At 45.0% G+C, this 27,276-nt stretch overlaps 1 protein-coding gene and 1 long non-coding RNA gene across 5 annotated transcripts in view; one reads left to right on the top strand and one right to left on the bottom strand.

Moving 5' to 3' along the window:
- LOC144281837 (uncharacterized) overlaps positions 1 to 14,359 on the top strand; it is a 54,427-nt gene extending 40,068 nt beyond the window's left edge. Inside the window, exon 6 of the long non-coding RNA XR_013350218.1 lies at positions 13,846 to 14,359. This is a non-coding gene — a long non-coding RNA (uncharacterized LOC144281837). The remainder of the gene's footprint in view (positions 1 to 13,845) is intronic.
- RHBDL2 (rhomboid like 2) overlaps positions 1 to 18,982 on the bottom strand; it is a 49,108-nt gene extending 30,126 nt beyond the window's left edge. For 2 of the 4 annotated variants that reach the window (XM_077844677.1, XM_077844680.1), the window contains exon 1: positions 18,857 to 18,982. The gene's annotated coding sequence lies outside the window, so the exon portion shown is untranslated. Of the gene's footprint in view, positions 1 to 1,687; positions 1,850 to 8,232; positions 8,365 to 18,856 lie in introns of those variants that run through there. The other 2 variants (XM_077844679.1, XM_077844678.1) reach the window with 2 other exon arrangements.
- Positions 18,983 to 27,276: the final 8,294 nt, after the last annotated feature.

Here is a 27,276-nt window from a genome sequence, read left to right as displayed (position 1 = left end):
TTTTCCCCAGCAACTTTTCTGAGAAGAAAGTTCCCTCCTCTACATCTTCTACCCTCCCCACTCACCCACCCTCCCCAGGGTCAGACACTAAGTCTATAGACCTCACTGTTTCATGAATTTTCCTTGAATGTTGGTGATTGTTTCCAGTTTCACAACTTCTCATAATTGGCAAAACACAGTGCGGATTTAAGATCTGCAGCTTTTAACAGCAAATATTAAAGCATTTTAAAAATAAGTTCGGGGCACCTGGGTGGCTCAGTCGGTTGAGTGTTGGACTCTTGTTTTTGGCTCAGGTCATGATCTGTGTTGTGGGATGAAACCTCATGTTAGGCTCTGCACCCATCAAGGAATCTGCTTGTCTTTCTCCCTCAGCTGCTCCTCCTCCCACCCCCTGCCACTCACTCTCTCTAAAATAAATAAGCAAAATCTTTTAAAAATGGGGCATCTGGGGAAGCCTGGGTGGCTCAGCAGTTGGGCACCTGCCTTTGGCCCAAGGCATGATCCTGGAGACCCGGGATCAAGTCCCACACCGGGCTCCCCGCATGGAGCCTGCTTCTCCCTCTGCCTGTGTCTCTGCCTCTCTCTCTCTCTCTCTCTCTCTCTGTGTGTCTCTCATGAATAAATAAATAAAATCCTAAAAGGGGGGGGCACCTGGGTGGCTCAGTTGGTTGAGTGCCTTCAGTTCAGGTCATGATCCCAAGGTCCTGGGATTGAGTCCGGTATCATATCGGGCTCCTTGCTCCTGCTTCTCCCTCTCCCTCTGCCTGCCACTCCCCCTGCTTGTGCTCTCCCTTTCTCTGTCAAATAAATAAATAAATAATCTTATTAAAAAATCAATAATAAAAGTTCAAAGACCCCTGGTTAGCTCAGTCAGTAAAACATGAGACTCTTGATGTCAAGGTTGTAGGTTTGAGCCCCATGTTGGGTATAGAGATTACTCTTTAAAAAGTGAAGTAGGGACACCTGGGTGGCTCAAGTGGTTGAGCATCTGTCTTTGGCTCGGGTTGTCATCCTGGAGTTCCAGGATCGAGTTCTGCATCGGGCTCCTGCATGGAGCCTGCTTCTCTTCCCTCTGTCTGTATCTCTGCCTCTCCCTGTGTCTCTCATGAATAAATTAATAAAATCATTAGAAAAAATTTTAGAAAATAAAAAGTAAAGTAAAATCTTAAAATTAACTAATTAAATAAGTTTGGTTAGGGATGGCTAACATTGTATTAATAAGCTCTACTCTAAATACAGATACCATGCATGATCATTTTATAAGGAAATTAAATTCTACGTTGTTAAGGGCGCCTGGGTGGCTCAGTCGGTTAAGTGTCTGCCTTCGGGTCAGCTCATGATCCCAGAGTCCTGGATGGAGTCCCACAAGGTCAGGCTCCCTGCTCAGCGGGGAGTCTGCTTCTCCTCTCCCTCTGCTCTTTCTCTTGCTCATGCTCACTCTCATGCTCTCTCTCCCAAGTAAATAAAATCTTTAAAAACAATTTTAATTCTACATTGTTAATACAACTTTAAAGCTTAAAAGGAGCTTTAAAAACTAAGGATCATATTTCCTCAAAATTTTGTCTTCTCTCGATTTCAAAATTTCTAGAAATTTTAGAAAGTCAAGCCCAGCATTTCAGGTATTTTAGAAAAATGTATTCCCTGTGCTACAAAGATATACAACCCATTCAGCTTGGCCAGGACTCACTGTGGGTCTGCTCTCTTCCTTGGCACGTCCAGTAACGAGATCTGACAACCAGTTCTAGCTCCTTCTGGCTCCAGCAATAGATGAACATGTTGGTAGCAACTGCAGCAATTTGGTTTATACCTCTCTTCTCAATGACACTCACACTCTGACTTCCAGCTCTGTTTGTGTGCCCTGTTCCTTGGAGACAGGGGCCTCCCCCTGGCAAAGCAGCTCTCCACCATCTGCTGCTGGATGCTCACAGGTGTGCTTTCCAGTCTCTGGCATTCCCTGTCCCTCCCACTCTTGTTTATCTTCTGCTCCCACACCTAAGTTCCTGAGAGCCCAGTTCACCACCTTGAAGAAATTACCGATCAGGGATCCCTGGGTGGCGCAGCGGTTTGGCGCCTGCCTTTGGCCCAGGGCGCGATCCTGGAGACCCGGGATCGAATCCCACATCGGGCTCCCGGTGCATGGAGCCTGCTTCTCCCTCTGCCTGTGTCTCTGCCTCTCTCTCTCTCTGTGACTATCATGAATAAATAAATAAAATCTTTAAAAAAAAAAAAAGAAATTACCGATCAAACAATGAAAAAGATTTCTGAAAGGAAAGGAAAAGAAAAGAGAGAGAAAAGAAAAAGGAAAAGAAAAGAAAACAAGAAAGAAAAGAAAAGAGAAAAGAAAAAAAAGAAGAAAAGAAAAGATTATTCGTATTTATGAGGCTATGAGAAACGGGTGCAGCCTTCTGGGAAGGCAATTGGGCAGTAGCTACAAAATATGAAAAGCATATACCTTTCAACAGAAGCACTCTACTGGTAGAAATCTATCCTCCAAATGTATCTGAGCAAGTGCAAGAAACTATATTTCAAAATGTTCAGTGCAGAACTATTTATCGTAGCGAAAAATTACAAAGAACTTCAGTTTTCTGGCAGTTCTAATTCTTAGGTAGCTCTTCCTTATACTCTGCTGAAGTCTGCTCAGCAGGACCTCTGCTCCTAGGTCCAAGGTTTTCCTCCCTAGGCTAATCTAAAGTTAGGCCATTAATTTTGTCCTTGCATAGGCGTGGTCCGGATACTCCACGGGCTCTACAGGTCAAAGTTGGGAGCGAGAGTCTCCAGAAATATACTTTAGATTTAGAATTTTTGAAGGCCCAATTAAATAAAGCAGGAGCCTCAAAACAAGGCAGCAATGATGATAACACATCCTACTCTTGGAGAGATATAAAAGCATTGCAACTGTCAAATTATTCACTTGGTCACTCTCATCATGGTGTTGCGTATGGAGTGGAATTATTATTGCACTGACTGTGCTTTCTTACTCACTAAGCAAAGATCTTCCAAGTTTCATGACCTTTCTTTAATATTGGCTTGATGTGATGCCTCACCTCCTACCTTTTATCTTTATCAGGTCGCTGTCAACTCTTGTTGAAATCTCTCTCTCTCTCACACACACACACTCACACAGAGATCAAAACTGGGTGGCACTGCTGTGAAAAGTTCTCATCCTACCAGTGTGGAGCAATAAAGGTAGATTGTTAAAAAGAACGTTAGAGGAGGGACGCCTGGGTGGCTCACCAGTGGCTTTGCCTTCAGCTCAGGGCATGACCCTGGGGTCTCAGGATCGAGTCCCACATCAGGCTCCCTGCATGGAGCCTGATTCTCCCTCTGCCTGTGTCTCTGCCTCTCTCTCTATGTCTCTCATAAATAAATAAAATATTAAAAAAAAATTACAGGAGTAGAAAAGACTCATAGCCTCCGAGTTAAAAGCGAAGATGTCCCCCTGTGCACCAAAAGCTAAAGACCTTCCCTTAATGACTGGCAGGTATTCTAATTTTTTTCGGTAGGCTCCACACCCAGCATGGCACTCAAACTCACAACCCTGAGATCAAGAGTCATATGCTCTACCAACTGAGCCAGCCAGGAGCCCCGGCAAGTATTCTTAAGAGGAAAAGTGGAAAGAACTTCCCTACATCCCGACTTTATCTGGAATAAGCATTGCTCATGTGATGAATCATAGAGCCATTGTCTTGGCCAAGGACTGGAAAGGGTGGGGTCCTACTCATTTACCCAGAACACTCTTCTGCCTTAAAAAAAAAAAAAAAACGTAGAAAAATATTTCCATAAGGAGATTTACACAGGAGATCCTGTACAATGGCACAAGATTTTTCCAAAGCTCTTTCAGGAAACTGAATATACCACATAGTGTCTCCCAAGATCAAGTCATAAATTATAGCCAGAAAATTTTAAGCAATTGCATTTCAGACCCTAAATAATTCCATAAATGTAGATGTAGGGTTATTTATAAGGTTTGTTATGTGAGGAGTATTAATTGACCAGGTTCAACCCTTTGCACCCAAGGTCCCAAAGAAGAAAAGAAAATAGAACCTTGGTTAGTTCACTGTGCCTCTTCGTCTTTAAGCCAAGTTTAACCTGTCTCTCGAAGGGCAATTTCTGCACTGGCTGAAACACCCATTAAGACAATTTCCCAAAGCACCTTTCCTTGTAGCTATGTGACACACATAGTAGCTCCCCCAGAAATCCTAGGCACCGCTGAACCCAACATTCCATGCCAATTTTATCCTCCACTTCTATTTTTGGCCACACACATACACAAAGAAGTCACTTTCTCAAGCTTCCTCACTTTCTTCTCATTTCTATTTCTAGCACTATCATGTGATTTATTTTTAGGAGTCTCTTCTACTCCTCCAACACAAAAGAAAGATCTTCGTCACTGCATGCAGGTTACCCAAAGGCTGTAACTAGTAGAGAAGAGTGAAGACAGGAGAGCCCAAGAGGAACAGTAGGCCTGGATCACTAGCTCCTGAATGACTGGCTGCAGCAAAGTCATCCAATTCACATCCACTTACAAGGGGCCTTTGAGGGTAGATAATGAAATGCAAAACTGAAAGTGTTGAATCTGCACACATCAAGGGCTCCCAGTGTCTTCGTTTGATAACACTTAGATAAAGGTCACTTGTCAGGGTTCTTGGGGAATCCTTCATCTCATGAATGATGGGCAGCAGGGACCACTTCCAACTACAGAGGGTAAAAACTCCCAGTCCTCCTTGCTCGGCCAGGTCCCTAGGCTCAGGTAGTGACTTAAGCTTCACCCATTAGCCGCACTTGCTTAGGATTTTTGAGGCTGGAGCTTCAAAACTGGGTAAGTTCTTTACACTGGTGCACTCAAAAGCAGTGGCGGCAGGATCCAGTGTCCATGCCCTTGGGGTCACAGTGGCATCATTGATGTAGGTGGTAGCAATGAGCATGCAGCAGCTAGCAGGGGGGCCGCCTTCACCTACCAGGCCCTGCAATGTGATCTGGGTGTAGTTCTACGTGCCTGGTCTCCTTTTGTCTCAGCTTATTTCCCAAACCTTGTTTCTGCAGCCTTCTAGGGATTTTGTAACCTACCAGTGATATTGTGCTGTACAAAGATACATATATTTGATCTTCATCCCCAGTTCCTGCCACAGAGCTGGAAAACCCTTGGAATTTCCTGAGTGACAGGGGTGGGAGGAGCATTTTCTGTTATTCATAATAAGCCCATGCTAATGAAGTGACTCTTGGAGGATGGGGGCTGGTTGCCTGAGGAAATAACCCTGTGTTTAGAGGGTTGGAATTTTCCACCTCTGGGAAGGGAAGAAGGGCTAGAGATTGAGTTGAATCAGCAATGGTCTATAGCCAATCACGCCTATGTAATGGAACCTCTAATATGAAAATTCTAAACAGAAGATTTGGGGACGCCTGGGTGGCTCAGTGGTTGAGCATCTGCCTTTGGTTCAGGGCATGATTTGATCCCCCCCATCAGGGTCCTCGCAGGGAGCCTGCTTCTCCCTCTGCCTGTGTCTCTGCCTCTCTCTCTGTGTCTCTCATGAATTAATAAATAGAATATTTAAAACAAACAAACAAACAAAAAAAAAACACAGAAGACTCAGAGAGCTTCCAGGTTGGTAAGCACAGTAAGGCACCGGGAGAATGAAACACCCAGAGATCTCATGGAAGCTCTGCATCCTTTCCCATCCGCCCTGCCCCACGCATCTCTTCCATTTGGCTGTTCTTGAGTTGTCTCCTTTATATATTTCAAAGAAAAAAAAATCAGTAATAATAAGTAAAGTCCTCTCCTAAGGTCTGTGAGCTGTTCTAGCAAATTATTAAGCCAAGGAGGGGGTCATAGGAACCCCAATTTATAGCCAGTTGATCAAAAGTACTGGAAGCCCAGACTTGCAACTGGCATCTGAAGCAGGGAGCAGTCATGGGCACTGAGTCCTTACCCGGAGGGGTAGCTGGTGTCAGAATTGCCCCGTGTGAAAAAACCCACATATTTGGTGTCAGAAATGTGAGTACGAGTCAAGAAATAGTTTTTTCTCTTCCTACCCAATGTGCCTTCCATCAGATTCATTCACTGGTGTCCATCAGCCAGAATCAGTTTTCTGTCCCTTGGCACCAAGAACCTGCTAACACCCGAGTAGCCAAGAAACTCTTCTAAGCTCTATGTGGGGTCTTCCTGTTGGCAAGTTAAACTCCTGTCTTGTTCTGCGTTGGGGAGACACAGAGACATGGAACCAGGGGACCTGCTCTCTGGCCTAGACCCTGCCACTCCCCGGCTGTGCAGGCTGGAGCCAGTCACTCCCCTGCTCTGAGCCCTGGCTCTCACCTGTGGGGTCAAATGGATGGTCTGCACTAGACCAGTAGTTCCCCCAAACTAGTTCTGCCTTAGAATCCCCTCGAACATTTGTTTTTCGACATGTTTGTATACAGCCTCCTGGGCCCCACTCCTGAAAAAACTCTTTTTTTTTTTTAAGATTTTATTTAGGGCAGCCCCGGTGGTTCAGCAGTTTCAGGCTGCCTTTGGCCCAGGGCCTGATCCTGGAGACCCGGGATCGAGTTCCACGTCGGGCTCCCTGCATGGGGCCTGCTTCTCCCTCTGCCTGTGTCTCTGCCTCTCTCTCTCATGAATAAATAAATAAAATATTTAAAGATTTAATTATCTATTCCTGAGAGACACAGAGAGGCAGAGACACAGGCAGAGGGAGAAGCAGGCCCCATGCAGAGAGCCCGACGTGGGACTCGATCCCAGGACCCGGGGATCATGACCTGAGCTGAAGGCAGACGCTCAACTGCTGAGCCACCCGAGTACCCCTGAAAAAACTAATTTAATAGATGTAGCAGGTCTCTGACAAGTGACATGGAGAACCATAAACTAGGGGCTCTGGGGGCCCACTCCTCTCACAGACTCTGTGATCTTCCAGTGGAAACCAGAGGCACTTTTATTGCTGGATTCCTTGTGCCCAGAAAGTTCCTGGCACACAGGAGGTGTTCGGAAAATCCTAGCGTCTGGGTAAAAGGTAAATAAACTCTCTGCGACTTTTCTGTAAATCTAAAATTATTCCAAAATAGAGTTTATTTAAAAGAATACTGGAAGGAAGGAGAGGGGAATTCTACGAAGACCACATTAACCAAGAGCCTTATAACACTTTGTGTTGAAAAGTACCCTCCACCGCTCTGTTCCTCTGCACCCCCCTCCCCACCCCATCCTCTGCTGTCACGGAGCCCTCAGAGGAGACCCCCAAGGCCATCACTCTGCAATGGTTACAACAGGGCTTGTCACCTGCCTTTTTGCTGGGCACCGTGAAGACCCGAGTTCTGCTCCCAGCACACCCCTTAATTTCCCTGTGTCTCAGTTTCCTCGGCTATAAAGCAGACCCCCCCCCCTTCTCCCTTCAGTATCCTATAGAATTATTGTAAGAAACAAATGAAATAATAAGATTTACCGTAATGGTGAGTACTTCCTACCTGCCAGATTCTATGCTAAGCCTTTGAGGAGCAATCTCCTCATTAATTTTCACAACCTCATAAAATAGGATAATAACCAGAAATGAAAATAAAAAAATAAAATAAGAGGGGCGTCTGGGTGGCTCAGTGGTTGAGCACCTGACTTCGGCTCAGGTTATGACACCGGGGTCCCAAGATCGAGTCCTGCATCAGGATTTCCCCATGGGGAGCCTGTTTCTCCCTCTGCCTGGGTCTCTGCCTCTCTCTGGGTGCCTCTCACGAATAAAATATTTTTAAAAATAAAATTAAATTAAAAAAAGATTATAACATCCTCATTGGGTAGTTAAGGAAACGCAGGCTTCCAAGTACCTTAATCAAGGTAATCCCACCAGTGATGGGAGGGCTGGGCCAGGAGCCCCGGGCGTCTGACTCCAGACACGGTGTGAGCCTCTGCCCTCTGGTTTCTGCACACCAAGTGTTAAAGAAGTGCACACCTTCATGTTGACTATTCGCATCCATCCTTCCCTCTCCCCTAATCTCCTTCATCTTCCTCCAACTCCCCCACACACAGACCCAGACCAGAGCCTGGGAGTTTCCAAATGACAGCTGTAGAAGGGGCAGGTCATGGGCCCGAGTCTGGGGCTGGGAATCCCCACCATTCCCACTGCTGCCCACGGGAGTCAAGAGAGAAACAGGCACCCAGGAAAGGAAAAGGATTTGCCTCTCTGAAAACCCAAATGTCTAAGTCCGGCTCACCTTCACCTTCTTCACCTCCCCTAGGAGAGCACAGGCAAGGCCACCCACCTTAGGACAACTCCTCTCTGGCAGAAGAGACTTTTGATCATTAGTTTGTGCCGCTTTCCTACTTGCATTCAAATGAGTAGGTTTTTAAATATCTGAATTGTTTCTTTAAACCGCTGGCCCCACCCATTCATTGGTACCAGGCGGGGCCCCTGCCAAGGCTGAGTCCAGCCTTGATGTGGCCTGGGAGCCCAGGAGGCTGGGCGGCAGGCTGGGCTGGGTGTACCCAACTTTTGCCCAGCCGGGCCTGGTGGGGAGGCTTTTGGTGGTGTTGCCAGGCAACCTTGGTAATTGGAGAGGCCACAGATTGGGCTTCTGGGCCACGGAGATTAACAGCCTCCTTCATCACACTGCAGACCATCATTATGCCCAGTTCCAGAGGCCTGCAGCCATCTCTGCGGTTATAGCCTGAAAGAGTGCTTTTTTAGCTACAGAAATTAAGAACCGGCTTTTCAATATTATGGGTTTGTGGCTGTGGTTGTTTTCTTTTTGCTACCTCTCTGAGGATACACTAGGAACAAATACGCAAGCGATTTAAACACAAAACAAAACAGAAATGCCCTCACAAACCCCCTTTTCCAAAAGTTTTTCTTATTCCTAAAGCAAAGCAAACTTGCACTCACTGTGAGGGCAACTAAGGTAGAGACACTGTGCTTCCTGAGGTCTGTGCATGCCCACTATGTGTGAAACTTCTTCCTTGGAATCCCACACAACTGTGGCTGTGGTTCAGGGTGGGGGAGCCAGGGCCTTGGTCCTCAGCAAGGCCTCTCTCAGCAGAATAATTTGTTTGTGTCTCCCCCAGTCCACAAAATCACAATGCCTCCCCTTCTCAGTCAACAGCCACTTTTACCTCTACTATTTCAATGGGTCTTCCTGGCTGCCCTGGGAAGAATGATGTCATTACTATGCCCATTTTACAGATGAACAACTAAAGCAAAAGAGGTCCCCGTGCTCATGTGCCTACCTAGCCACACCGAAGCTGAGACCCAAACCCATTTTTCTGAGGCATCTGGAGATCCTGGGCTCTCCACTAACCACACTGCTTCCCCCAGAGCTAAGATAGGACACATGTCTTTGTACCTTATTACAATTTAAGTAACAGTAGTAATAATACACACTGGTGTAGAGACACAAGAACTTCATCCTGCATCTCATACTGTCCTCAACACAACATCCTTGCTGATTGTGGTCAGGCTTTCAAAGCTGCCTCATGTACACTAAGGAATACAGTCTGGAAAAATCACCAGGGATGGACACCCTATTAAACCAGGTTAAAAAAATGAAATGAAATGAAATGAAATGAAATGAAATGAAATGAAATGAAATGAAATGAAATGAGGGATCCCTGGGTGGCGCAGCGGTTTAGCGCCTGCCTTTGGCCCAGGGGGCGATCCTGGAGACCCGGGATCAAATCCCACGTCGGGCTCCCAGTGCATGGAGCCTGCTTCTCCCTCTCCCTCTGCCTATGTCTCTGCCTCTCTCTCTCTCTCTCTGTGTGACTATCATAAATAAATAAATAAATAAAATTAAAAAAAAAAGAAATGAAATGAAATGAAATAAAAAAAAATAATAAAATAAAATAAAATAAAATAAAATAAAATAAAATAAAATAAAATAAAATAAGCCACGTTAACCAAGTACATCAGGGTACGGGGCTGAAGGAAAACATTGACCCTGAGCCATCTCCGCCTTCATTCGAGGAGCTGACTCTGCTTGATAGCATGGTACGACCATGTGGGTCCCTTAAGTAAGGAGGGAAAATCATTGCTTTCATTAGACATCTGTAGTTATTCTTTAAGAGGGCTTTCACTGCCTCATCTACAATGTTTCTTGAATAGTGGCCCATTGATAGCGACCAACTGAGCCAGTTTGTGTGGGAGTAGGGATTTCCTGGGATGTGAGACTTGGGGTGCTAAAATCAGGATAGTCCTGGGCAAACTGAGGACAGTCACCTCTCCTGGACCACCTACATCAGAAACATCTGGGGACGTCAGGTGAAGATGGCCGATTCTAGTCCTCTGGCAGTAGTTCCTAACCTGGACTACACGTCAGAATTATCTGAGATTGTATACAAATACGACTGTCTGGGCTTAGGAGTCCAGCTCATCAGTGGCATCAGAGCCTCTGGAGCTGGGGCCTGAGTACTGGTATATTTTAATGTGCAGCCTAAACTAAAAACCTCTACCCTGGAGATTTAGATTCAGAGGGTCTGGACTGGGGTCTTGCCCAGGAATCTGCATGCCTTTTTGACAGTCCTCGGGGGCCCCTTAAGGTATACTGTGGCTTGATAAGCAATGAATTCTTATGTGATGTGTGCATTCGCTGCAAAAGCATTCCCTGAATGCCTTATATATGTTGGGTTCTGGAAACATAAGGAAAAAACAAAACAAAACCGAAACACCTCCTGTTCCCAGGTCCTCCCTATCCAGTGAGGAATAAAGATCTATAAATAGTGCCAACATGGTATATTGCGATTTAGATTTATAAGTGAGTCAGCACCATCAGGATGATTGTGGTTAATCAGTTCCCAGAAGCCTAGTGTGACAGATTAATGATGGAGTATAAGTATATTATTTGCCATTCCTCCCACTAACAGGTGGGGTTTGTTTCTCCTGCCCTTGGATCTGGGCTAGCCCTGTGACAGGTTCTGACCAATAATACCTAGCAGAAGTAGTACATTCCAAGGCCAGGCCTTGAAAGATTAGCAACCCCACTCTTGTTCTTCTTGGGCACTTAAGACCATAAGAAGGTTGAAGACTGGGGCACCTCGCTGGCTCAGTCAGTAGAGCATGCAACTCTTGATCTTGAGGTCATAAGTGCAAGCCTCACCCTGGGCACAGAGCTTGCTTTTAAAATAAATAAATAGGGGGGACTCCTGGGTGGTTCAGCGGTTGAGCGTCTGCCTTCAGCTCAGGTCATGATCCTGGGGTCCTGGGATTGAGTCCCACATCGGGCTCCCCGCAGGGAGCCAGCTCCTCTCTCTGCCTGTCTCTGCCTCTCTCTCTGTGTCTCTCATGAATAAATAAATAAAATCTTTAAATAATTAATTGATTGATTGATTGATTAATTAATTTAAATAAATAAATAAGAAAGTTGGAGGGCCTGTGATGTAATGGGCACAGGTATTATAAAAGACTGATTCATCACTGAACTCTATCTCTGAAACTAATAATATATTATATGCTAATTAATTGAGTTTAAATAAAAAATAGGGGATCCCTGGGTGGCTCAGCGGTTTAGCGCCTGCCTTTGACCCAGGGTGCGATCCTGGAGTCCTGGGATCGAGTCCTGTGTCGGACTCCTGGCATGGAGCCTGCTTCTCCCTCTGCCTGTGTCTCTGCCTCTCTCTCTCTCTCTATGTGTGTATCATGAATACATAAATAAATAAATAAATAAATAAATAAATAAATAAATATAAAGTTCTTGTGAAAGACAAAAAAAAAGAAAAGTCGTGAAATAAATAAATTAAATAAATAAATAATAAATTTTAAAAGAAAGTTTATTACCCTGAAGCTAGCATGCTATGATGAAGCCCCAATCTATTCATATGGAGAGAGAGGCCACGTAGAGGAGCACGGAAGTGCCAGACCTGTATGTAAGTGGAGGCTTCTTTTCCCTTTTTTTTTTTTTAAGATTTATTTGAGCGAGAGCCAACATGTGCACGTGTGAGTAGGGAAAGGGGCAGAAGGAGAGGAAGAGACTCTCCAAGCCGACTCCCCACTGAGCAGAGCCCCACTCGGGGTGGGCTCTCATGACCCTGAGATCATGACCTGAGTGGAAACCAAGAGTCCATGGGATCCCTGGGTGGCGCAGCGGTTTAGCGCCTGCCTTTGGCCCAGGGCGCGATCCTGGAGACCCGGGATCGAATCCCACATCAGGCTCCCGGTGCATGGAGCCTGCTTCTCTCTCTGCCTCTCTCTCTCTGACTATAATAAATAAATTAATTTAAAAAATAAAAAAAAAATAAAAAAATAAAAAAAGGAAACCAAGAGTCCAACGCTCAACTCACTGAGCCACCCAGGTGCCCCTAAATGAAGCCTTCTTAGACTGTACAGCCCAGCTCATCCATTAACTGTAGACAGCCAAGCCGCTGACCCCAGCTGACAGCTCACAGAGCAGAAGAACCGCTCAGCTGAACTCTGCCCAAATGCCAGACCCACAGAATCACGATAAAATAAAACGATTGTTGTTTTAAGCTGCCACATTTTAGAGTGATTTGTTAATACAGCAAGAGTTACCAACATACCTCATCAGAACCAGAAGACAGACGGCATCCCACACCATTCTGCATTCCCATTAACATTATTCATCTCAGTACCCCTCCATAGAGGAGACCCCCGGTGTCCTACCTGAAATCTTTTCCATCTTGGTTTCCACTCCTGTCTCCCTCCACAACGAACAAATACAACCATAAATCAGAGTATAGCAACTCAGCTTAAAACCTCTCAATGGTTTCTCACTGTCTTCGAGATGAACACAGGATCCTTACTGGGGCTGGTAAGGTCCTATATGACCTAGTTCTTGCTTTCTTGGTGGAATTTTACCACTCCCTCCCAATATCTCTGTTCTTGCTTTTATATACAAATACATGTATTTCTTAGTTGAAGTATAGTTGACATACAGTACTACATTAGTTTCAGGCATACAATATAATGATTCAACAATTATTTACATTACAAAATGCTCACCATAATAGGTGTAGGGACCATCTATCACCATACAACATTATAATAGTACTATTGACTATATTCCCTATGTCGTACTTTTTATCCCTGTGACTTATTTATTTTATAAGTGGAAGTTGATACCCCTTATCCCCCTTCACTCACTTCACCTATGAGTCTGTTTCTATTTTTATTTATGCATTTGCTTTGCTTTTTAGATTCCACATATACGTGAAGTCATATGGTAGTTGTCTTTCTGTCTGACTTATTTCACTAGCATAATACCCTCTAGGTCCGTCCACGTTGTTACAGATGGCAAGATTTCCTTCTCTTTTTTATGGCTGAGTAGTGGTCCATTTATTTATATATATATATATATATATATATATATATATATATATATATATACCACATCTTTACCCATTCATCTGCTGATGGACACTTAGGTAGCTTCCGTATCATGGCTATTGTAAATAATGCTACAATAAACATAGGGATGCATGCCTCTTTTTGAATGTGTCTTTGTTTTCTCAAGTGAATACCCAGAAGTAGAATTACTGGATTGTACGCTATTTCCATTTTTTAATTTTTAAAGAAATCTCCGTGTTGTTATCCATGAGTTCTCTCTATCCCAAGAACACCCCAAGCTCTCTCCAGCCTCAGGGTCTTTGCATTTGCTGTTCCCTTGACCTAAATATCTCTCCTCCACCCCTCCCACACACTTTAGCATATATATACACAAGGCTCCTTTATAACAGAGTACCTCCCTGAGAAGTCTTCCCTGACCCACCCCTCTGCCCGCCCCTTATATTCTAGCACATTCTCCTGCTCATTTGCTCCCAGCATTTGTCACTATCTAAAAAAAATCGGATGTGTTTATTCATTGTCTTTTCTACCAGAATATAAATTCCAGCAAAAGTAGAAAATGTGTATTTTTTTACTCTATCTGTAGGTGCTCAGGAAATGTTTGCCGAATAAACCATCAAGGAATGAAGAAGGAAGTATGGGTGATAGAAATCACAGCAGTCAGAAATGCCTAATCTTGCTTCACTTGGGCTTCTGCTAACCCGTGGACAAGTCACTTCAGCTCACCTGATCGGGGGGGGGGCTCATCCCCACCTGAGGCACATGGCCAGTGATGTGTACACGAGCCACATGCCAGAAGTCTTCACATGGTTTTGCTCACAAATCCCCATTAGATTTTGAAAAAGCCATGGCCCTCTCACACGTTTTACGATAATGACTAAAATTTTTCAAAAGTTAAAATAGGTTCCAAGACAGAACTTTCTGGTGTTGTCTTATTAGAAACATGCTTTCAGATAGGTTTTCATCTAAACCTTGGAGCTCCAGATGTAGCTTGTTCAGTGTTTGGAATATGTCTGCCATGTAATCCAATTGTCAAAGCCAATCCTCACCGTCAAACCAATTAGCCAAACCAGAATAATTTTCTGTCTGTAAGAAAATCTATCTTCATTTTTAAAAATTTCTATTAAAAAAATAAATAAATAAAATAAAAAATAAAAAAATTTCTATAAATGAATTTATCTGTATCCACACAACAATCAACTGAAGTCCCAATTAATTCTACAATACACAGATAAAAGAGCTAAGGCACTTCAATTCAAAGTAGAGTAGCATAACGGTTAAGGGTACAAATTCTAGAAAGGAGGCTCTGGAATTAAAGTCCTGATTCTACCACTTAATAGCTCTGTGGCCTTGGGCAACCTATTAAACCTCTGGTTACTGGGGCACCTAGCTGGCTCAGTTGGGAGCATGTGACTCTCAATGTCAGTGTCATGAGTTCAAGCCCCACATTGGGTGTAGAGCTTACTTTAAAAATAACAATAAAATAAAATGAAAAGTAAATTCTAAGAGCCTACATTGAGGTACCACCCTTTCAGTTTATTTTATCTAATCCCTAAGGAACAAAGCATTCTCCAAATGTCATTCTGGTTTTATAGCCCCGAGCAATGCACCATAAAAAGATTCAGGACAGGGCAGCCCCGGTGGTGCAGCGGTTTAGTGCCGCCTGCAGCCCGGGGCGTGATCTGGAGACCCTGGATCGAGTCCCGCGTCAGGCTCTCTGCGTGGAGCCTGCTTCTCCCTCTGCCTGTGTCTCTGCCTCTCTCTCTCTCTCTCTCTGCATCTCTACGAATAAATAAATAAAATCTTAAAAAAAAAAATTAAATAAATAAATAAATCCTGAAATTTATAAAAAAAAAAAAAAAAGATTCAGGACAAATCTAGTAAAGCTCGAGAAGGGAAACAAAGCCGAGTTAGGGTCTCCAGGCAGGCTCAGCAGTGGAACATGCAACCCTCAGTCTCAAGGTCTTGAGTTCAAGCCCCACATTGGGCATGAAGCCCACTGAAAGAAAGCAAGGGAAAAAGCAAGCAAGAAAGCCAGAAAGTAAGAAAGCAAGAAAGAAAGAGTTCACAAGGAGAGCTTAAAAGAATCCAGCCTGGGGGACCTGGGTGGCTTAAGAGGTTAAGTGTCAAAAAAAAAAAAAAAAAAAAAAGAGGTTAAGTGTCTGACTCTTGATTTCAGCTCAGGTCTTGATGTCAGGGTTGTGAGTTCAAGTCCCACATTGGGCTCCATGCTGGCCATGGAGCCTACTTAAAAAATAGTAATAATAACAAAACACGGGACGCCTGGGTGGCTCAGCGATTGAGCGTCTGCCTTTGGCTCAGGGCATGACCCCAGGATCTGGGATCGAGTCCCACATCGGGCTCCCTGCATGGAGCCTGCTTCTCTCTCTGCCTCTCTCTCTGTGTTTCTCATGAATAAATAAATAAAATCATTAAAAAATATATATATATATAATAACAAAACACCAAAATCTAAAAAAAAAAAAAAAAATCCAATAAAGCAGTTTCCTTTCAGGAAAGAATACCTGTAGAATCTGAGGGTCTGGAAACTGATTCTCTGAAAGCTATCCACGTCCACGTACCCCTAGTTCCATATTCAACACAAACTCCCAGGACACATTCACAGCCCAACATAATTCCTGGTGCCCCACCCACTCTCTCCTTTACATACAAAGCACAGATCAGCAAGCGGTAAACCCCAGAATTTGCCCCAGATTATACAAATGTAAATCATTTGTAAATATCAGTACTTCTAGAAAGAAGAGATTGGCTGCAACCCAGCACACAGCTGAGGACAAAACACAGTGGATCAGGACTCAAGACAACCTAGGAAGCCCTTTGGGAACCATTATTATGTCCTTAAAAGGAAGTCCTAACCCAGGTCCTAAAGAAGGCTCATTTCCTTAAGCAGAGAGGAATCCTGTCAGGCCTAGAGACCTGAGTGCCATTTCCCTGACCCCCATGCATCAGCCACACTTCTGAAATACCAGTCCTCCTTTTGCTAAATCCCTTCAATAGTTACCCAATACCCTTGGTGTAAAATCTAGGTTCCTTAACAAGGCCCATGGCCTGAGCCCTGCCTATTTATCCATCATTCTTCCATAGACATTCTACACTTAAGCCATTTTGAGCCCCTAGCAATTCCAGCTCCCACCCTCCGCTAGGCCTTTCCAGGAGCATCTCTCTCTGCTAGAATATCTTCCCTCCTCAATTTGTTCTCCTGGTGAATTTCTTTTCTAATTATTATTTTTTAAGATTTTATTTATTTATTTGAGATAGAAGGAGCAAGCACAAGCAAGGGGAGGGGCAGAGGGAAAAGGAGAAGTAGGCTCTCCACTGAGCAGGGAGCCTGACATGGGGCTCGATCCCAGGATTCACGACCTGAGCCGAAGGCAAATGTTTAACCGACTGAGCCACCCAGGGGCCCCTTCTGTTTGTTTGTTTGTTTGTTTGTTTGTTTTAAGATTTTATTAATTTGTTTGAGAGAGAGAGAGAGCAAGCTGGAGGTAGGAGCAAAGGGAGAGACTCTCCAGCAGATTCCATACTGAGCACAGAGCCCAATGAGGGGCCCGATCCCACAACCCTCAGATCATGACCTGAGCAGAAACAAGAGTTGGACGCTTCACCAATCGAGCCACCCAGGGGCCCCTCTCCCGGTGAACTTCTAATACCTGCTTCAAGACTGTCCTAAGCACTTCCTCAGCAAAGCCTTATAAGCATCTACCATGAGCCTGCCATTGGCTGGGCCCTGCATACAGTAGGGAACGAAGGAGCCATGGTGGAATTAAATGCTTCTCCTAGTTCCCTCTGCAGCCTCTGCTCCTAAGGTACCATGTCTTCTTTGTATGATCAGCATCTCCTCCACAGCTACACGGGTCTACAAGGTGCTGGTTACACAATTGTGAACAGACATGGCCCCTGCCCTCTTGCGACCAATAGAGCACTTGATTGAATAAATGATGGATGAATGAATGAATGGATTAATGAATTGGGAAGGCTTGTGCTCCTCCCCACTGGGATGAAGGGGCCCAGAGTAGATGTAGGAGAAGAGAGAAGCCCGTGTCTAGGAAGCTGGGAGAATGATGCCGTCCTTTTGATCTTTCTGATCAACAGGAGCTGGAAAGACAGCAAGAAGTTGAACCGAGAGCATAGAGCCTGGAGTCTGATCTAGGCTTGAACTCTGGATCCAGGACTTACTAGCCCAGTGACCTCAGGCAATCCCCTAGCCTGTCTGGATCTTCATTTCCTCATCTGTAAATTGGGGCTAACAATAATACCATAACAGGTTGAGATTCAAGGAGATAAGGGGTTTAAAAGCCCTTAGCCTGGGGCCAGGCAGACTTGGTTTTAGAAATTGGTAATTGCCATCACTTGCTCAGTGTGAGTGCAAATTCAGAGCCTGCTGAGAACTGCATCTCCCTCCACTGGGGTCCCAGCCCTGGTCCCAGGTTCTTATCTGAGACCCACAGGAGTCACCTTCCCCATCCAGTGCCACCCCCACGCCTACTGAGCCTCCCTCTCCCTTCTCCACCTCTCCCTTCACTACCCATTCTGGATTTCCAAGCTTGCCTAAGTGCTTTCAAGACCAGGGGCTGTCTTATAGATCTTTACCGGCCCATAGGGAGGGGGAGGTGGCATGGCAGGAAGGGGGCCCAAGAAGGGAAGAGCCTGGTGTTTGTTGAGGCCCCACCCTGGGGGGGGGGGAGGGAGGGTGGGGGAGGGCTTGGGGCCTTGGCTCTTGGCATCTTCCTAACAATACCACTTTACCAGGCCTCGGGAAGTGAACAGAAAAGAGATGGGACCCGAATCCAAGTGTCTCCAAGATAATCTCACCCTAGGCCCCCCCTGCCCACCAGCCTATCATTATTAAATGTGTGTGAAATAAATGTCAGTTTTCCTATTCCCAGGAGGAGCCTGTGTGCCCCCCTCCCCGGGAGGGCAGGTATATGCTCTGAGAGTGATGAATAAGCAAGTGAATAATAGAAATCCCTCAGACACCCACAGCAGGAAGGAGGAAACGAAACCCCGGGGGGAGGGGCCCAGAGACTGTCTTCCCGGGCTGAGGTCTCCAGGGCCGGTGCCTCGACACAGGGGCGCAGAACTGGCTCAGGCTGGAGGGACAGGAGTTGGGGGACAAAGGTGGGGAGGGGGGTTGGTTATTGTGGCAAGTGTGATGTAGAGACAGAAGGCCAGTGATTGACCAGGGCTGGGAAGGAGGATGGCATCACCTGGTCGTCCCCCCCCACACACACACCCTGTCCTGGGGAGCTGGGGGGTGGGGGGAGGAGAGAAGCCAGATAGCCCCCCACTCCTGACTCAACATGCAACTTTTATTTATTTTTACCGTTTAATTGTCTATTTATTTCAGTGACCTCTATGCCCACCCTGGGGCTCGAACTCAGGACCCCCGGATCAGGAGCCCCGCGCCCCTGGGGCTGCGCCGGCCCCACGCCCGTCCCGTCCGCCTGCTACTTGTAAAATGAAAGTTGCGGGATCCCCAGCCGCCCTCCCGGGGGTTGTTCCGGAAGAGTGTCCCTCGGCAGGCCGGCTGCCCGCCCCCCCGCCCCAGGGCGCCCCTCGGCGGGTCCCCCGCTCACCTGCAGAGGCCCCGCGCCCGGGCCCCCGCCTTCCTGGCCGCCCGCGCCCTGCGCTCCCGCCGCTCCTCCGGCCCCTCCCCAGGCTGAAATCGTCCCGGCAGGTCCCGGCGCCCGGCCCACGGGGAGGGAGCCTGCTGGAGTCCCCTCCCCCCGCACCCCGCCCGCACCCCGCCCGGCAGGCCCAGGCCCGGTGCGGGGCTGCCCTGGATGAAGGAGTCCTGCCTGGGTCTGAGCCGGGGACCTGGGACAGTCGCAGGTCGTCCTCTGTGGCCCCTCCTCCCAGTCCTACCTTCCTGCCAGGTCCCTCCGGGCCCAGCCCCCTGGGGATAGCCCCCACCCCGCCCCCCTGCAGGGTGGTCTCTCTGTCACCCCGCCAGGCCTGGCACTGGCCACCAGAGTGGAGTGATTTGGTGACCCTCAGATTTCGTCACAAGCCCCCTGGGTTCTCTCTACCAAACTGCTCCTACCTTGGTCCCTGGTGAAACAGGTTTACCAGTTTCTGATTATTCATGCAATGCGTTTTGGAAGTAATTCCCATTGCACTAGGCCCCGGAGGGGCCCACATGCCCTTAAATAATTGTTATACATTATACATTTGCATTTAGGATTTGTACGCCAGTGGCTTGTGACCCTTGTTAATGTGAATCGGTACCTACAAAATCGCACTTCTGAGAATCTCTTTTTTTTTTTTTTAAGATTTTAAAGTAACCTCTGTACCTGATGTGGGGCTCAAACCCACAACCTTGAGATCAAGGGTCCTATGCTCTAGGACTGAGCCAGCCCGTTGCCCCTCAGTTCTGAGATATTAAGCGCACGTTTCTCAGCTTGCAAAATTCAGAGCCTGCCCCTGAACTTGGTGACTTCACGAAGCTCATGTTAACTCTTTGGGGCCATCTGATCAGTCTTTGCAAGGCTACCCCACCTAGCACCATCCCTCCCTGACCAACCACCCTCAGGAAGCCCAGGGGACTTCTTCCCACTTGGATGTTCCATTTGAAATTCCCACGAATGTTTGTGTGGGGTTTTTTGGGTTTTTTGGTTTTTTTTTTTTCCTCCAACAGCTTTAGCTGCTCAAAGACGGTGGCAGGACTGATTTATGTTTGAGTGTTTCAGAAAGACAAGGGCCAAGGGCCAAGTAGCCTGCCGGCCCATCACAATACCATTTCTCTGAGAACTGCTTGTACCCACACCATTCCTTGGAACTTTGGCTGTCATATATACATACTCAGTGACCAACATTGGTCCTAGCAATTGGACCAGAAAACACATTTGACTAAAGGGGAGGAGGAAGCAATTCGTTTCCCCTTCCTAAAAATTTGCATTGGGGGCAGAAAGACTACTGTGTCTCGGCCTATAGTTGAAATAAAAAGCAGTAAATCTGGGAGCTACAGAGAGTTCCTTGGATGGAGATGCAAAGTAAACTAACCTTCCTGCACTGTGAGCCTACCACATGGGGCGGGGGGGGGGGGGGGGGGGGGGGGGGGGGGGAGGGGGCAGTCTTTCCCTCACATACAACTCTTCACTTCTGACACTTCTGGTCACCAAATGTGTGGAGGTTTTTACCCATCAAGCAATTCTCTGTGATATGATCAGCTGGGTGTCGTACACCTTAACTCAAATATGACGCTGCCTACGTGGAGATAGCATGGGATCCCACAGATTAAGGGCTCAGTCCCACAAGACTGTCACCCACTTGAGATGCCCATCGCCAGTAGTAAGTACCCAGGTTATCCACAACAGCTCTCTGCCATGGCTAAGACGTTCTCACATCCCTCTCCTCTGGTTTAATTGATTTAGTAGAGTGGCTCACTCAGGGAAATATCATTACTAGGTTAGTTAAGGGTATGATAAAGGAGACAAATCAATACCCAGATGAAGAGATACATTGGGTAAAGTCTGGGAGAGTCTTGAGCACAGGAGCTCTGTACCCATGGAAACAGAAGGGTTGCGTTACCCTCCCAATTCATGGATGGTTTACAGACCTGGATGTTCTCTGAACCCCATACTATTGGGATTTTATGGAGGCTTCCTCACATAGGCATGATCAATTACCAACTCCATTTCTAATCCCTTCCCCTCTCTGAAAATATGGGAAGGGGCAGGGCTGAAAATTCCAAGCTTCAGATAGAGGCTTGGTCTTTCTGATGACCAGCTCCACCCAGGAGACACCCAGAAGCCCACCCAGAGCCACCTCAGTAGAACAAAAGATGCTTCTAGTGCTCTTATCCCTTAGGAATTTACAAGGGTTTTAGGAGCTCTGTGCCAGGAACTTGGGAGAGCCCAGTATATATTTTTTACTATCTCACACACATCCTAACACCTACCACAAAGTATTTAAATTATCGGCATATGTGTCTTTCTCTTGCCCCTCTAAAGGGCATGCCCTGAGATTATGAATTCTTCAAGAGCAGTAACCTACTGTGTCATCTTTGTATCCCTGCAATGATGCCAAAATTTGCACAGAAGTATGAAATAGTAAGTGTTTATTGAACTTTTGAACTCAGAAGCAGCAACAATTCCCACCTTTAGCAGGTGAAGGCTCCCTCAGCCACCAGCAGGTGTCAGGACATATCTCTGTAGCTTCGGGCCACCAAGCTTCTTGTCTGGATTGTGATCCATAGTCGGTAGTACAACTACTGATGAGTCCCCAGAGGTGTGCAGTCTGTGGCATAGCTCGAGGCACCGGAGTGTCAGGCCACTCAACAGGAAGCAATATAATCTAGACTGCATAAACTTACTCATTATATTTTTCCCGATTCCCTGGAATATGTTTCCCAAATGCTGAAATCTCTCCTGAAATGTGCTAAACTGCAAATGTGAGTATCCCAATAAAGTAGCTTTCCTTCTGGGATTTAGCATTATATGTCTAAAATATGTAAAATATGAATTTTTGAAAAGGTATTCTGTTTATGAAAAAAGACGTAGTAACTGTTCGTAGAAAGCCCAGTACAGCAGAACCCAAAAAATAGATAAAATGTAAAAATATATATATATATATTTTTAGTGCATGACTAACTTTGGCTGATATCTAAGAGATCCCTAGGAGGAAACAGGAGGAAACTAAGGCTAAATGGACAAATCTATTTAAAGAAGACATACCTCCAAATTAAGAAAGTAGGAAAGGTTGGGGGGTTTTATTATTGAAATATAATTGACATATAATATTATATAAGTTTAAAGTATATAAAAGTTTTTCTTAAGTTTTTTTAAAGATTTTGTTTTTACATAATTCTACACTCAACATGGGGCTCGAAATCACAACTTCAAGATCAAGAGTCACATGCTCCACGAACTGAGCCAGCCCAGCGCCTCCACAAGATTTTTGTTAAAGCGTGTAAAAACACATGGTCAAACTAAGCAAAAGAAAGTTGATATAGCAGTATCACAGAAAATAGAATTTAAGTTAACAAAGTTATCAGAGATAAAAGAGGGTTACTATGAGTTGAAAAGAGCTTTGAGGTGGCTGGCTGGCTCAGTGGATAGAACATAGGACTCTTGATCTTGGGGTTGTAAGTTCAAGTCCTATGCTGGGTGTGGAGCTTATTTAAAATGAAAAAAAATAATAAAATATACTTTTTTTAAAGATTTTATTTATTTATTCATGAGAGATGGAGAGGCAGAGACACAGGCAGAGGGAGAAGCAGGCTCCATGCAGGGAGCCCAATGTGGGACTCAATCCTGGAACTCTAGGATCAAGTCCTAAGCCGAAGGCAGGTGCTCAACCACTGAGCCACCCAGGGGTCCCTACATATATTTTTTAAAAGAGCTTTGATTTACCAGGAATCTACTATGATTCTAAATGTATGATTGATAGATGGATGCCTACATACATAGAAACACATACAAAAAAGCATTTTGGGGGGATCCCTGAGTGGCTCGGCAGTTTAGCACCTGCCTTCGGCCCAGGGCGTGATCCTAGAGTCCCAGGATCAAGTCCCACATCGGGGTCCCTGCATGGAGCCTGCCTCTCCCTCTGCCTGTGTCTCTGCCTCTCTCTCTTTCTGTCTCTCATGAATAAATAAATAAAATCTTACAAAAAAAAAAAAGCATTTTTTTAGGGGCACCTGGGTGGCTCAGTTGGTTAAGCCTCTGACTCTTGGCTTCAGCTCAGGTCACAATCTCAGGGTTGTGGGATTGACCCTGCAATGGGCTCGGAGCTCCCTGAGGAATCTGCTTGAAGATTCTCTCCCTCTGCCCCTTCTCAACCCCCTCAAATGAATACATAAATCTATTTTTTAAAAGCTTTTTTATTGGGATCTCTCTTTTTTAAAGATTTTAAAATTTATTTATTTGAGAGAGAGTGAGAGAGAGAGAGCTCATAAGTGGGGGGGGGGGAGGGGTTGAGGGAGAAGCAGACTCCCTGCTGAGCAAGGACAAGGGGCTTAGTCCAGGGGTTCCATCCAGGAGCTCAGTTCACAGAGGCTGGATTCTGGGACTCCAGGATCATGACCCGAACCAAAGGCAGATACTTAACCGACTGAGCCACCCAGGTGTCCTTATAAGGATCTTATAAAAGTAAAACCTAATATAGCATAGAGAATATAGTCAATGGTATTGTAATAGCGTGTGGCAGCAGATGGTAAGGAGACTTGTAGTGAGCACAGCAAAAGGAATAAACACAGCATAACCAATAAACTTGTCAAATCACTATGTAACTAGTGTAACATTGAAACTAATATAACAAAAATAAATAAAAAATAAAAAAGAAACTAATATAACATTGTGTCAACTCCACTTTAAAATATTTTTAAATTTTTTTAAGTAAATAAATAATGTGTCATATTTTGTGTCGTATACATCTGAAATGTCCTAATCTTTTTTTTGAAATGTCCTAATCTGATAGCACAAGTGTATCCATTTGTCACTTATTGCCATACTTCTGTCAATACAAAGTGAGTTCCTTAAACTGAAAATCTTGCTGCGAAAGTCCTACCCAAGAGAGAGAATTAGTCTTCTTCTTCTTCTTTTTTTTTTTTTTTTTTGAAGATTTCATTTATTTATTCATGAGAGACCCAGAGAGAGAGAGAGGTAGAGACACAGGCAGAGGGAGAAGTAGGCTCTCTGCCATCCTGGAACCTGGCATCATGACCTGAGCCAAAGGCAGACGCTCAACCACTGAGCCACCCAGGTGCCTGGAGAACCATCAGAATTCCAAATTGCAAGCAACAAAAACCAACTCTGGGTCTTTTAAAGCAGAAAAGCAATTTATTTGAAGGAGATTCAGTAGCTAGTAGAATTAAGAGAGGGCTGAGGAGAAGAATCACATTCTGGGTTATGCAACGAAAGCAGCCAAAATCAAGTTCTAGGACGGATCTGGTGGTAAGGACACCACTGCTGTTGCTGCGGAGCTCTGGACACGCAGCTGGGCTAAGTACTGGCTGGCCACCACCCCTATGGCCACTGCGTGTCCAGGAAACAATCTTCCTGAAGCCAGTTTCTCCAGCTAGCTTCGAGGTGGGGGTACGTGACCGGCACAGCACTATCCACGTGCCAAGGGATGTGGCAACGGGAACACCTAGCACTTTTACCTTTTGTAGAGGATGATAGGCCCTATATCTCAGATTAATAACCTGAATTAATTTCCTAAATGCAGGACAGGAGTTCCAATGCCAAGTCCCCAAAGGAAATGTCAAATGTCCACTATTTACCCACTTCAAGACCACCCCTGTCAGGGAATTAAGATCAATTTAAGAATTAAGTTAATGAAATTAAGACTTCTGAATTAAACGAAGGATTAAAATCAACTTTGGACTGGTTCTAGTTCCCCCACAGAGCCTGCTGCCAACAAAGCTCACAAATTGTCATGACCTGTACTTAGAGCCAGTGATTGAATGAGGGTCTATTTAAGTCAGGTACATATTATCGCCAAGAAAATTGTTACTTCTTCCTCATGGGAAAATTAGGAAATTAGGAAGCCACTGTCCCAACTGTTGGCTCCAAGAACGCACCCCTTTAGACACGATCTGGGAGAAAAGAAACCAGTGTCAGAGCTGTTGGTTCCAGAACCGTGACATCCTAAATGCTCACATGCTGCCTCATTTCTCCCAGAGAGAAATTCAGTTTCAGATTCAAGCCCCCTCCCATGTATCTGACTGGGGAACTTAAAACGCATCCGGAGACTAAGCTCCAAGAAGATCTTGGAACTGTAGTTTTAACTTCCTAGCCTCTGCAGTGTAGGCAGGTTGGATAGTGGGGCTTGGTGCAGATGCCGAGCATGCTATCTACCCCCCTAGCCTCAGATTACTACCCCTTCCCTTTTATTCAAACTCTGAATGCTTTTTTTTTTTTTTTTTTAGATTTTATTTATTTATTCATGAGACACAGAGAGAGAGAGGCAGAGACATAGGCAGAGGGAGAAGCAGGCAGGGAGCCCAATGCAGGACTCGATCCCAGGACCCTGGGATCATGTCCTGAGCCAAAGGCAGGTACTCAACTGCTGAGCCACCCAGGAGTCCCTGAATGCTTTTTTAAAAATTTATTTTAAAAAATAAAAAATAATTTTAATAGGTAATTCATTTGCATGGTAAAAAAAAAAAAATTCAAACACCATCACCGGTAGACAATGAAAAGCAAATCCCGGGCAGCCCGGGTGGCTCAGTGGTTTAGCACCCCCTTCAGCCCAGGGCCTGATCCTGGAGACCCAGGATCAAGTCTCACATTGGGCTCCCTGCATGGAGCCTGCTTCTCCCTCTGCCTGTGTCTGTGTCTCTCAGAAATAAATAAATAAAATCTTTTTAAAAAGAAAGAAAGAAAAGAGAAATGCAAGTCTCTTACCTGCCTTTATCTTCCAAATCTCACCTTCCTTTTCCTCCCAAGAATCATTGATTTTCACCAGCTTCCTGTTTATCATTCCAATGATAATCCGTGTGTCTGTGCCTGTATAACCCTCCCTTTTTGTTTCACATACTTGGGGCAGAAAGTGCACACTGTTTTTCTCCGGTCTACTTTTTTAAATTTCATTTTTTAAGTGAAACATACTTGACACATAATGGCTTTATTAGTTTCAAGTGTACAATATAGTGATTCAACTTGTATAGTTATGGGATGTTTACCACAATAAGTATAGTTACCTCCTGTTGCCATGCACAACTATTACACTGTTCTTGATTACATTCCCTATGCCATACTTCATATCCCTGTGACTTACTTATTTCATACCTGGAAGTTTGTACCTCTTTATCCTCTTTATCTACTTCCCCCAACCTTCCCCCACTCTGGTAACCACCAGTTTCTTCTCTGTATTTATGAGTCTCTTTCTGTTTGTTTTGTGTGTGTGTGTGTGTGTGTGTGTGTTCATTTGCTTTGTTCTTTTAGTTTCCACATGTAGGTGAAATCATATGGTGTTTGTCTTTGACTTATTTTCTTTAGCAACATACCCTCTAGGGCCATTTGTGTTCTCACAAGTGGCAAGATTTCATTATTATTTTTATAGCTGAGTAAGATTCCATTGTATCTATATATATGTCCCATCTTCTTTACCCATTCATCTGTGGATGGACGCTTGAGTTGCTTGCCTATCTGGGCCATTGTAAATGATGCTGTCATAAACATAGGGATATATATATCTTTTCGAATTAGTGATTTTGTTTTCTTTGGGTAAATAACCAATAGTCGAGTTGCTGGATTATATGGCACTTCTTTTTTTTAAATATTTTATTTATTTTTTCATGAGAGACACACAGAGAGAGGCAGAGACACAGGCAGAGGGAGAAGCAGGCTCCATGCAGGGATCCCGACGTGGGACTGGATCCCGGGTCTCCAGGATAACACCCTGGGCCGAAGGTAGTACTAAACCGCTGACCCACCGGGCTGCCATGTATGGTATTTCTATATTTAATTTTTTGAGGAACCTCCATACTGTTCTCTATAGTACCTGCACCAGTTTGCATTCCCACCCACAGTGCATGAAGCTTTCTTTTTCTTTTTCTAATTCTTATTTCTCCTCCAGTCTACTTTTAATAGCTGGTGAGAGAGAAAAAGTCCTGGGGAACCCAACACCAGATAAGGACAGTCTGATGACAATGAGAACCCCATTTCTTTTTCACACAGATTTTGTTTTTTAAAAAATATTTCTTTTGGGGAGCCTGGTTGGCTCAGTTGGTTGAGCATCTAACTCTTGATTTCTGCTCATGTCATGATCTCAGGGTCTCGGGGTGGAGTCCCACATCAGGCTCGGCACCTCAGCATGGAGTCTGCTTGAGATTCTCTGCCTCTCCCTCTGCCTCTCCCCCTGCTAGAACATTCTCTCTCTCTAAAATAAATAAATAAATAAATAAATAAATAAATAAATAAATAAAATCTTTTTAAAAATCTTTCTTTTGTTTATTTCTTATAAAATATTGCAAAATATTTAAATGCCACAAAAATAAAAATAGTAAAAACTGAAAGTCTCCCTAAAGAGGGAATTTCCAAAAAGTAAT

This window comes from Canis aureus, chromosome 13 (assembly GCF_053574225.1).
Source record: "Canis aureus isolate CA01 chromosome 13, VMU_Caureus_v.1.0, whole genome shotgun sequence".
Taxonomy (NCBI): domain Eukaryota; kingdom Metazoa; phylum Chordata; class Mammalia; order Carnivora; family Canidae; genus Canis; species Canis aureus.
The sequence above is the reverse complement of the archived record's forward strand: the minus strand, read 5'-3'. Positions and strand labels throughout refer to the sequence as shown.